General features: G+C 33.3%; 1 protein-coding gene across 1 annotated transcript in view; it reads left to right on the forward strand.

Moving 5' to 3' along the window:
• Window positions 1–4,452: 4,452 nt before the first annotated feature.
• The window catches only part of LOC127721187 (uncharacterized), a 43,416-nt gene continuing 34,771 nt past the window's right edge, over window positions 4,453–13,097 (forward strand). The window contains exon 1 of the mRNA XM_052227859.1: window positions 4,453–4,620. The gene's annotated coding sequence lies outside the window, so the exon portion shown is untranslated. The remainder of the gene's footprint in view (window positions 4,621–13,097) is intronic.

Below are 13,097 nucleotides of genomic sequence, written 5' to 3' on the forward strand. Positions count from 1 at the left end.
CAGCGTTGGAACCTACAAATGTGGTAATTGTAGGACGTTATTTTATTCCCGGTTAAAGTTGAATATTCATCAGTCTGCATGTAAACCTCATGAACTATGTGATGTGTTTCAGCAAACATGCAGAGCATGTGGACAATATTTTAAAGAACAGAGTGCATTAAATTTGCACATTAAAAAAGCACATCCTTTTCTTTGCTTCTTTTGTGGGAAAAATTTTAGATTTTGTGTTTCATTTGAAAACCATATGAAAAGACACACAAGCGATCAACAGTTTCCATGTAAACTGTGTTCGGCAAAATATTATGAAGAGAATCTGCTTGATATACATATGAAAAAGACTCATGGACATAAGGGGCAAGCTTCGTCTAATCACGGCACAACTGGTGACAGTGATGACTTTCAAATAGCAGGATATCACCAGGGTTGTAAAATTCTAAAAGTGTCTTAATAAAATGTATGAAATATTTGTTATTATGGTTACAAAAAAGACTTTAATTTATCATGTTTATTAAAATCTTTGAAGAAGCATTTTGATGGTCTTTAAATTGATGAAGGGCCTAGTGATCTTTTCCCATCACTTGGCATCAGTTGTCTATCGTCATTGTCCGTTTACTTTTACAAAGATCATCTCCTCTGAAACTAGTGAGCAAATTTAACTAAACTTGACCACAATCATCATTAGGGTATCTAGTCAAAAATATATATATATGATGACCCCACTACCAACCAAGATGGCTTGCATGGCTAAAAATAGAACATAGGGATAAAATGTTAGTTTTGTCTATTATTTTGAAAACAACTGTGAATAAACATGATAAAGAAATTTTGATAGGCATAGAAATGTTCAGAATGTTATGCTTTGCCTATTATCGTTATACATTAATACAGTCAGACAATTTCTTATTGGAAATATATATTGCACTAAAATGCTGAATTTTACTACTTTTTAGCTCACCGTTCCGAAGGAACTGTGAGCTTTAGCCATCACTTGGCGTCCGTCGTTGTCCGTCGTCGTCCATCTGGTGTAAACTATTTCAAACATCTTCTCCTCTGAAACTACTGAATCAATTCCAACCAAACTTAAGCTGAATGATCCTTAGGGTATCTAGACAAAAGTTGGTGTTTTATTTTCTGTTTCGTCAAAAAACATGGCCACCATGGCTAAAAATAGAACATAGGGGTAATATGCAGTTTTTGGCTTATATCTCAAAAACCAAAGCATTTAAAGCAAATCTGACATGGGGTTAAAGTGTTCATTAGGTGAAGTTCTATCAGCCCTGAAATTTTCAGATGAATCTACTAACCCATTGTTGGGTTGCTGCCACTAAATTTGTAATTTTAAGGAAATTATGCAGTTTTGGTTATTATCTTAAATATTATTAATGATAAAGATAAACTGTAAACAGCAAAAATGTTCAGTAAAGTAAGAACTACAAATAAGTTGATATGACCAAAATTGCCAATTGACCCACTGAGACCCTTTAAAGACAATTTTTCACAATTTGTTCATCTAGTTAGCTTACTTTAAAAAATCTTCCCCTTGAAACTGCGGAGTCAATTTCAGCCAAACTTAGGCTGAATGAGTTTCAGAGTATCTAGTATAAATTTCGTATTCTATTTCCTTGTACGTCAAGAAACACTATGGCTAAAATGGAACATAGGGGTAAAATGCTTTTTTTTGCTTTTGAAGAAAATATGACAGATACAAAGAACAATTAAATGTAATTTTTAAGCCACTCATTATATATATATTGAAAAGCAAAAATAATCATTGATGAAAGATTTAATCAAATAATTACAGGTGAGTGATGCAGGCTCTTGAGAGCCTCTTGTTTCATTTTGACAATTATCTAGAACACTATATGTAATAGATAAGAGAAACTTTATCCTGCAAAACTGATGAGCAATAGTCAAGACCAGATCTTCAAGTAGGTCACTTATAGTGGAAATTGTCAATCGACTCCCTATTAGAGTTATTGTCCTTTAATGACAAATTTTGTCTTTTTTTTTGCGTTTTTGCTTAAAACCTTTGAAACCACCAAAGATATATAGAATTTTTTAAACAGCAAAAGTGATCAGTTGGACAAGATCTACATATAAGCCTAATAGCCAAATTCTTCAGTCCACTGGTTATTAAATAAAATTGAGAATGGAAATGGGGAATGTGTCAAAGAGACAACAACCCGACCAAAGAGCAGATAACAGCCGAAGGCCACCAATGGGTCTTCAATGCAGCGAGAAAATCCCGCACCCGGAGGCGTGCTTCAGCTGGCCCCTAAACAAAAATGTATACTAGTTCAGTGATAATGGACGTCATACTAAACTCCGAAATATATAAAAGAAACTAAATTAAAAATCATACAAGACTAACAAAGGCCAGAGGCTCCTGACTTGGGACAGGCGCAAAAATGTGGCAGGGTTAACATGTTTTTTGAGATCTCAACCCTCCCCCTATACCCTTTAGCCAATGTAGAAAAAACAAACACACCACAATACGCACAGTAACACTCTGTTTAAAAGAAGTCCGAGTCTGATGTCAGAATAGGTAACAAAAGAAACTAAACAAAATGACAATGATACATAAATTAACAAAGGACTACTAGCAGTTACTGACATGCCAGCTCCAGACCTCAATTAAACTGATTGAAAGATTATGTCTTCATCATATGAATTAAAAAGAATATCAAGCACAATCTCTCCCGTTAGGGGTTTAGTATAATACCATCATAAAATATATGAGAAGAACATAACCCGTATCATGCCAACAACTGGTTTTAGAATAAATATGTTAATTTCTGATGCAAAGACCCTATAAGTGAATCAATATTAAGGCCAAAATATGCAATCTTTAATGACCTGACAACAGTATCGTAACTATATCCCTTCTTAATAAGTCTGTTTAAAGGTTTTGTTAGCTTTTGGTGCTTTGTAAAGAATATTACCATAAAAAATTGGATGTGAAATACCTGAAAGTATAAGATGTCTGCATGTTGAATTATATTTACGAATGATGTCCTTGTATCGAAGATAAAATTAAGTAAATGTTTTGACTAGTTTGTGATATCGAAAACCCTGGTAGTTAATATTGCTTTTTGATGATGTTTTTGTTTATTATTATATTGGAAACTGTAAAAGAGAGATAGAAACTTTCAATACATAAATGATTAGCAAGATAAGATCTACAATCAGGTCAAATTCTGCCAAAAAGTCTGTAGATAGATGTGATAGCCATTCAATTATTATTTTTTTGTCTCGCCTGCAACAAAAGTCGCAGTAAGAGAGACATACATGCAGGTATAACTATAGGGCAGCGGTGGCGGCGTAAACTATTTGTATAAAGCTTTATATTTCAGAAGGTAGAAGATCTGGATGCTTCAAATCTTGTATGCAGATACCTTATCTTACAAAGTTTCCATCAATCATATGTTCATTGTCCTTGACCTCATTTTCATGGTTCAGTGGTTATTGTTAAGTTTTTGTGTTTTGGTCTGATTTTCTTATACTACATGCATTAGGTCGACTATATTTGGTGTATGGAATGTTTGTAAGGTGTACATGTCCAACTGGCAGGTGTCATCTGACCTTGACCTCATTTCATGGTTCAGTTGAGTTTCGGTCTTTTTTCTAACACTATATGCAATAGGTCAACTATATTTGGTGTATGGAAATATTTTAGGATGTACATGTCAGTCTCTCATGTTTTATTTGACCTTGACCTCATTTTCACGGTTCATTGCTTAGTGTTAAGTTTTTGTGTTAAGGTCTGTTTTTCTTAAACTATAAGCAATAGGTCAAGTATATTTGTTGTATGGGAGGATTGTAAGCTGTACATGCCTGGCATGGTGCATCTGACAGTGACCTCATTTTAATGGTTCGTACGTCAATGTTCAGTTTTCTTGGTTAAGTCTGTTTCTTAGAAACTATAATCAATACGTATGTCAACTATATTTAGTGAATTGAATGATTGTAAGGTGTACATGTATTTCTCGTTTGGTTTATATGACATTGACCTAATTTTCTTGGATCATGTTAAGCTTATGTAATAGTTGTAGTAAAGCTTTCTATTTAGGAATATCAACATAATATCAATGGCTAGTTAAAAAGGGGAGACATTTCAGCGTGTGCACTTCTGTTTTGTTTTGGTTTGTTTTTCAAATACTAATAGAAATAGGTCAGCTATATTTGGTATATGGAATAATTGTGAGGTTCACATGTCTGTCTGGCAGGTATCATCTAACCTTTATCCCATTTTAATGGTTCATTGGTCAATGTTAAGTTTTTTGTGTTTTGGTCTGTATTTCAATTATCATACGTAATAGGTCAACTATATTTGGTGTAAAAAAAATTGTAAGGTGAATATGTCTGTTTGACACAATTTGTCTGTCCTTGAATCAGGAGCCTGTTGTTTAGTGGTTGAGGTTTGTTGGTGTGGTTTTTCAAGTGGTTCTCGTTTTTATACGACCGCAAAAATTGAAAATTTTTTGGTCGTATATTGGTATGACGTTGGCGTCGTCGTCGTCGGCGTCGTCTGGCGTCGTCCGGCGTCGTCCGAAGACACATTGGTTTTCGCACTCTAACTTTAGTTTAAGTGAATGGATCTCCATGAAATTTTACCATAAGGTTCAATACCACGAAAGGAAGGTTGGGATTGATTTTGGGGGTTATGGTACCAACAGTTAAGGAATTAGGGGCCAAAAAGGGGCCAAAAATAAGCATTTTTGTAACTTCCAGACAATAACTTGTGTGTAAGTGTATGGATCTCTCTGACATTGTACCACAAGGTTCCATATCACAAAGGGAAGGCTGTAATTGATTTTGGGGGTAATTGCCTCAAAATTTTAGGAATTAGGGGCCAAAAAAGGGGCAAAAAACAAGCATTTTTCTAGTTTCATGACAATAACTTGTGTGTAAGTGTATGGATATTTCTGAAATTGTACTACAAGGTTCCATATCACAAAGGGAAAGCTGGAATTGAGTTTGGGGGTAATTGCCCGAAACGTTTAGGAATTGGGGGCCAAAAAGGGGCCAAAAATAAGCATTTTTCTAGTTTCCAGACAATAACTTGTGTTCAAGTGTATGGATCTCTCTGAAATTGTACTGCAAGGTACCATACCACAAAGGGAAGGCTGGGATTGAGTTTAGGGGTGATGAATCATAAGGGGGTTCAAAAAATTTGGGGGGGGATTTTTTTTTTTTTCTTTTTTTTTCTTTTTTTCCTTTTTTTTTTTCTTTTAAAATTTTCCATTTTAAGTTGGTTATTTCTGATAAATATTTAAAAGCAAATAATAATGATATGGTAGGAGATACACACCAAACAGGATGTGTAAATTATTATATAATAAGTATTGTGCAATAGCAAGAAATTTTTAATTGCACAGTATTGCACAATTGCAAGAAATCTTCAATTACACAGTATTGCTCAATAGCAAGAAATCTTCAATTGAACAGTATTGCGCAATAGCAAGAAATATCCAATAGCACAATATTGCGCAATAGCAAGAAATTGTCAATTGTACAGTATTGCACAATAGCAAGAAATATTCAATTGCACAGTATTGTGCAAAAGAAGATACTTCGTATAAATTGCTTATTTCTTGATCAATTTTAATGGGGTTTTATTCTTGAATTCTTGGGGTTCTTTAATATGCTGAATCTAACCTTGGAATTAAGTTTTTGGATTTTGGGCCCCGTTTTTAAATTGGTCCACATTGAGGTCCAAAGGGTCCAAAATTTAACTTTGTTTGATTTCATCAAAAATTGAATTATTGGGGTTCTTTGATATGCCGAATCTAACCGTGTATTTAGATTCTTAATTTTTGGTTCCGTTTTCAAATTGGTCTACATTAAGGTCAAAAGGGTCCAAAATTAAACTTAGTTTGATTTTAACAAAAATTGAATTTTTAGGGTCCTTTGATATGCTGAATCTAAACATGTATTTAGATTTTTGATTATGGGCCCAGTTTTCAAGTTGGTCCAAATCGGGGTCCAAAATTAAACTTTGTTTGATTGCAACAAAAATTGAATATATGGGGTTCTTTGATATGCTGAATCTAACCATGTATTTAGATTTTTGATTTTTGGGCCCCGTTATCAACTTTGTCCACCCACATTGAGGTCAAAAGGGTCCAAAATTAAACTTTGTTTGATTTCATCAAAAATTGAATTCTTGGGGTTCTTTGATATGCTGAATCTAACCATGTATTTAGATTTTTTATTTGTGGACCCGCTATCAAATTGGTTCATATTGAGGTCAAAAGGGTCCAAAATTAAAATTTGTTTGATTTCATCAAAAATTGAATTATTGGGGTTCTTTGATATGCCAAATCTAACCGTGTATTTAGATTTTTAATTTTGGGTCCCGTTTTTAAATTGGTCTACATTAAGGTCCAAAGGGTCCAAAATTAAACTTAGTTTGATTTTAACAAAAATTGAATTCTTGGGGTTCTTTGATATGCTGAATCTAAACATGTGTTTAGATTTTTGATTATGGGACCAGTTTTCAAGTTTGTCCAAGTTGGGGTCCAAAATTAAACTTTGTTTGATTTCAACAAAAATTGAATATATGGGGTTCTTTGATATGCTGAATCTAACCATGTATTTTGATTTTGGACATTGGACCATAATAGGTAAATTAAAAAAATTGAAGTTCTTAGACCACATTCTTTCTGTGTCAGAAACCTATGCTGTGTCAAATATTTAATCACAATCCAAATTCAGAGCTGTATCAAGCTTGAATGTTGTGTCCATACTTGCCCCAACTGTTCAGGGTTCGACCTCTGCGGTCGTATCAAGCTGCGCCCAGCGAAGCATTTTATTTTATATAGATTAGACCGTTGTTTTTTCCTGTTTGAAGTGTTTTACACTAGTTATTTAAGGGCCCTTTATAGCTTGCTGTTCGGCATGAGCTAAGGCTCCGTGTTGAACGCCGTACTTTGACCTATAATTGATTACTTTTTACACATTGTGAATTTGGGGGAGACATTTTTATTTGGCACTCATGCCACATCTTTTTATTTCTATTTGTCGTGGATCTTTAAAAATGTTAAGTATGATGTGGTTCTTTTAGTAAGGGAGCTACCATTTGATTTTTATGAGGATGAAATTTGAAAAAAATAGGCAGGACAGGAGTTTTGTGTAAAAAAAAAGGCAGGATGAGATTATTTGCAAAAAAAAAAGGCAGGATGACAATTTATGTAAAAAAAAAAGTCAGGATAAACTAAAAAAAAAAGGCAGGACCGAATAGAGTGAAAAATAAAAAGGCAGGACCGAATGGAGGGAAAAATAAAAAGGCAGGACAAAATTTTTCATCCTCATTTTCATGATTCGTTGGTCAATGTTTATTTTGTTTTTAATTTTGGTCTGTATTTCAATAACCATAAGCAATAGGTTAAAATAGCTTTGGTGTATGGAATAATTGTAAGAGAAACATGTCTGTCTGAGAGGATTTATCTGACCTTGTCCTCGTCGTCATAGATCTTTAAAAAAGTTTATGTGATACGTGTAGTAAACCCAATATCTTAAAGATTTGTCTACTATGACTTGACTCCCTGTAATTACTCTTGATGATAACTGCCAGTAACTTCTAGTAGTGTTTTTTTAATTTATCATTGATTAATGTCATTTGCTTAGTTTCTTCTGTTACCTATTTAAACTCGGACTTTTCATGATAAACTGAGTTTCCCTGCGCGTATTGATGTGTGCAAGTAAAATCCGATGTTGTATATACAAGGTGATCTTAATGCGCTATACACATGGTCTGATTTATGGGACATGAAATATAACATTGATAAATGTAAATTAAACGATGCATTATGGAAGAGACAATCCAAATCATATTTATACTATGATTGAATGAAACTGAGTTGCATATAGGCCACCAACGGGTCTTCAAAGCAGCGAGAAAATCCCGCATCCGGAGGTGGGCCTCAGCTGGCCCTCGATAAAACCTCAATGTAATTCTTCATTTCGTCTATAAGACATTTTCCCAACGAATTATAAACGATTGGAACAGTTTATCCGAAAAGTTGTGTCTGCAAAGACCGTTGATAACTTTAAAATACAACTAGATCATCATTGGGAAGATGTTATGTACCAGTTCTAGTGATAGACTAGACAATTATCTTTAGGCCAAATAAAAATATGTGTGTTTCCTATATCCCTACCACCCTATATTTTATGCTTATAAATAGCCTACTTTAAAGGGTTTTTTTTTGTCATTTTTCAATAAGCAATGTTAAAGTCAGAATTTCTCTCCCATAGACTCAATGTAAAAAAATATTGTAAAATAAAAAAAATCCCTACCTACCTACCCTATTTTTTTTCAAAGAAGTAATAGGAAACACACATATTATTTTATTTGGCCTTATTACAAATTTTTATTGTTTCTTAAAATGAGTGGATTGGCATTAGGAGGAATTAAATACCGGTTCTATTTATGAATTTTTACTTTGATATACTAACCATTAAACTCATAAAATGCAGGATTGTTATAAATTTAGTTTTTAGAACAAGTACAAACTTGGGTGGGCTAAATAAGGATTGAATTTCCTTACACATTAGCCCTTAAAAAGTTCTGCAGGTATTCTACAGGTATTAGTTTATTTCGGCTTGAGGTATAAGGAATGTTTGAGATCTAAAAAATAATCTTCAACTCCGCCGCATTTTTGCGACTGACCAAGTCAGGAAACTCTGGGTTTTGGTAGTCTGGAATTTTTTCGGTTCATTTCTATGTTTTTGGCTCTTTGGTCGGGTTATTGTCTCTTTGACACGTTCCCCGTTTCCATTTTCAATTTTATTGAAATACGGTATGAGGTCCAGTATATACACACAAAATGTACACAATACGATACAAAGTTTTTTTAAAGGGTTGTGTATACAAACAAACAAATTACAATGATTATTGTCAGATATCTCTAGTCAGATATATGTATGGATAGATTTGTATGTTTTCGCATTGGCTATTTTTATTGTCTGCTCCGGCTGAATAGCAACTTATATGAGTTTTGCTCATGCATGATTTTTGCCAGTCTTATTACAGAATTTTTTTAACACTAAATAGATTTTTTATCGAAATCATTGAAGTTAAAAAATGAAAGACGACACTTCGTTTTCAAATAAACTTGAAATAAACGCAGCAGGTTTTGGAGCACAATGAAAGGACGACTATGTGCAAATTTGGAAACTTGTTTCAAAGACTATGAAATCTATAAAAATTGGAGCACTAAACAAAAAATTCTAATAACGAACTAGTCTTTGGTGCAATAAAGACTTAGTACTGCTGTGATTCAACTTAATTCTTTCAATCGATTTTAATCTAAATTGGAGTACACTTTGCAATATCAAGTGCTTGCCGCCGGTAATGTAGTGCATAAAAACCTCATTCAAATAACAAATAATTTTTAATTATAATATCAATTTTGATATGCATGCTTTACTTATGTATTATATTTTCAAACGGACAATCTTTTCAGAGACTTCTTATTAAAGGGGCATTAGCTGTCAAATTCATGTTCACCGATTTAACTCTAATTTTCATATTTGATTTATAACATACTAAAACACTGTGTCTAAACTACCCCGGCAAAAAATGTTTGGACTCGATGGTATCTAATATCCGGCACGGTGACGGAACATCAATAGACAGAAAAAAGGTAGTTTTCTGTTTATTTATTTGTTATTTTTATGATATCGAAGAAAATATATACATATATAACTATTTTCTATTGTGAGATGTAATATTTTCTACAACCGTTCTAGATTAACGGAGAAATAAGTAAAAATGCACGCCAAAATGACGAATTTGGTGAACCTTGCCTCGAATTTGTTTAATTTCTCCTTAAATTGTTCACATGGTACGGAAAGAAATGTACGGAAAGAAAGATATTGACATGGAGATTGCAAAACTAGTCACTTTGAGCACCTCAATCCTTGTATTTCTGCGTATGAAACGAAAGAAAAAGGTCATGTCAAAATGGAAGCACCCGGTTTTGTCAATGTTGTTTTCTACACAATGACCCGGTTTTGTCTATGTATAGAACCCGGTTTTGTTTATTTTATGAAAAACAACGTTAACACTGGTACCCTGAAACGAGAAAAAATTAATTTACAAATCGCTGATCATGTGGGTTTCCAAACCAGATAACTCAATAAAGCGTGTGGCCAAGTTTAATTAAATTGTTAAAGAGGAGAAGATTTTTGTAAGATAATTGGCAAAAACGCAAAGAAATGGTAAACATCGTAATTAAAGGTCAATAATTCTTACAAGGGTATCGACCAAGTCGACTTATTCGTATATATTGTCTTGCTGATCATTTTTGCTATATAACTTTTATATGTTTCAAGATAATAGACAGAAATGGAAAAAAGGAGAAATTTGTCATTCAAGGACAGTAACTTCTATAAGAATTCGTGTGAGAGTTTTGATGTGTATAGACAAAAGGTAGAGCTCAACATTATGAACATATCTGCCCCTGTTAAATTTTCTCTATCTATAGCTGTTTTCAAATAATAGACAAAACTTGCATCCCCTATGTTCTATTTTAAGCCATTTCGGTCATCTTTGTTGACAAGCGGGGGTCATCAAAAACTTTTTAAACTAGATACCCCAATGATGATGAAATCAGTTAAAAATAAGTTCGTTAGACCTTTTAAAACCGACATAAGATTGTGGATAAGGTTTGTTAAATGTATTGTAGCCCAGTAATTTCAGAGGAGAAGATTATGTAAAAAATTAACGGAAGACGACGGACGACGGGGGCCAAGTGATGAAAAAAGCTCACTTTTCCCTTGGGGTCAGGTGAGCTAAAACCAACCAAGAATTCCAAACAAGATTGCACCGTTCTTAAATTAAAAAAAAGTCTCACATTTCATAATTAAGGCTTACACGAACGAGATAAACTAATCAGACATGTCAAAACAACTTCAATTGCGATTTTAAAAAAAAAAATAAGTACTACGTATTATTTATATAGTCAGGCCTTCTAACTTCTGACATATGAAACTTCATACAAATAGTTCAAGCCTCCACGAATTTGCATCCCTTGGTCTCGCATTCCGAAATATCAATATGAATTTTTAGAATAAACATGATAATCCTTCTCACATACATCCAATTTCACGGGTGTCCCTCATTTCATATCATGTTAAATTTTAAGTTGGTATACGATTTAGTTTATAACATCAGTGGCGAATCCAGGCGGCGTATAGGTCACACGCCCCAACCCCACCTTTGATGGCCCAAAAAAATTATATCTTTTTTTTTACGATTTTTTTTTAGCACAATTCGTCCAAAACATTGTTCGCTTTGCTACACTCTGCGGTATGTAAGCTGTTTGAATTACGCCCACTTTGAAAAAACCTGAATCCGTCCCTATATATTGTCAATAATATTTTGACCAACATCAATGTACGATAATCATAACACGATGGAGAGATAACAGAACCGTTTATTTATACAACTATTAATAAACTATCATTATTGCATTTTCTCGATGGCCTGAGACTATTATAATACTAATTTATACTTTAGTATTATAGTTACAATTAGGGATAGATAGATTTGATTTTTAATGCATGATTATTGTAATCCTTTTGTCACCATAAACATTCATTTTCTATGGCGATTCTGCAAGCATATATACATTTGTTTGATTATCATGCCTTATAATGAACATTTAGCCTTAAGAAGAGTTTTTTTAAACGATCATAGGAAATAGTATACCCCTAGGTAGATTGGATTACTTATAAAGATAACCATCCTAGTGTGAAAAAAAATCACATATCAAATGTGCGTCCTTCAATTTTTAAGACCATAAACTCTAATTTTAAGTTTAAACACTCAAATTTACATAATTCATAAAAAAAACGTTTAGAGGGCTTAAAACTCAATTTGCGGTTTAATCTTCATTTCTATCTCTTTCGCAGTTAGAGTATTATTTTTTTTAATGCAAAGCAAAATTATAATTATTTTTGTTCCAATAAAGTAGGAATTAAGTGTTTACAGATTCAAATAAATAACCATCCACCCGGCAAACTCCTTTTAATTGCTGAAGTTCAATTATGTTATGCGATTATGGAATATGCATTTTTTTTGTTGACAAAACCGGGTTCTGCCTTGTGAAATCTAGGACAAAACCGGGTTGTACACATTGACAAAACCGGGTGCTTCCATTTTGACATGACCCATTTCTTTCGTTCCATACGCAGAAATACAAGTATTGAGGTGCTCAAAGTGACTAGTTTTGCAATCGCCATGTCAATATCTTTCTTTCCGTACCTTTCTTTCCGTACCATGTGAACAATTTAAGGAGAAATTAAACAAATTCGAGGCAAGGTTCACTCAATTCGTCATTTTGACGTGCATTTTTACTTATTTCTCCGTTAATCTAGAACGGTTGTAGAAAATATTACATCTCACAATAGAAAACAGTTATATATGTATAAATATTCTTCGATATCATAACAATAACAAATAAATAAACAGAAAACTACCTTTTCTCTGTCTATTGATGTTCCGTCACCGTGCCGGATATTAGATACCATCGAGTCCAAACATTTTTTGCCGGGGTAGTTTAGACACAGTGTAAAACGTAGATCCAAATTATAAAACAAGTTGTTTCCTTTAAAAAAAGAAATGCAATCGTGAACCCAAATGCCTGTTTGATACGAAAGATCATAGTAATTGTTCAATAAAGATACATTGTTGTGCCTTATTTTTGTTGTATGAATAAAGGCAACAGTGGTATACCGTTATTCGATTAAGTAAAATAAACAACAACAAAAAAACGGTACCATCTAATCATGGCTTGGCCTATGCATACAGATTATCGCAACTTCTCGAAAATGAATTGATGGAATTCCAAAAAACTTGCAATGATAGATGGGAAATGAAGTTGTGCACCTGCTCATTTACTTTTAATCTTATTTATTACGGGGAGGGGTTTAATAAACATGTGACATGTGAGCCAAGGCTCCGTGTTGAAGACCGTATTTTGACCTATAATCATGGTTTGATTTTATAAATTGTTACTTGGATGGAGAGTTGTCGCATTGACACTCATACCACATCTTCTTATATCTATATACATGCACCAAAAAAA

This window comes from Mytilus californianus, unplaced genomic scaffold (assembly GCF_021869535.1).
Source record: "Mytilus californianus isolate M0D057914Y unplaced genomic scaffold, xbMytCali1.0.p SCAF_12, whole genome shotgun sequence".
NCBI lineage: Eukaryota > Metazoa > Mollusca > Bivalvia > Mytilida > Mytilidae > Mytilus > Mytilus californianus.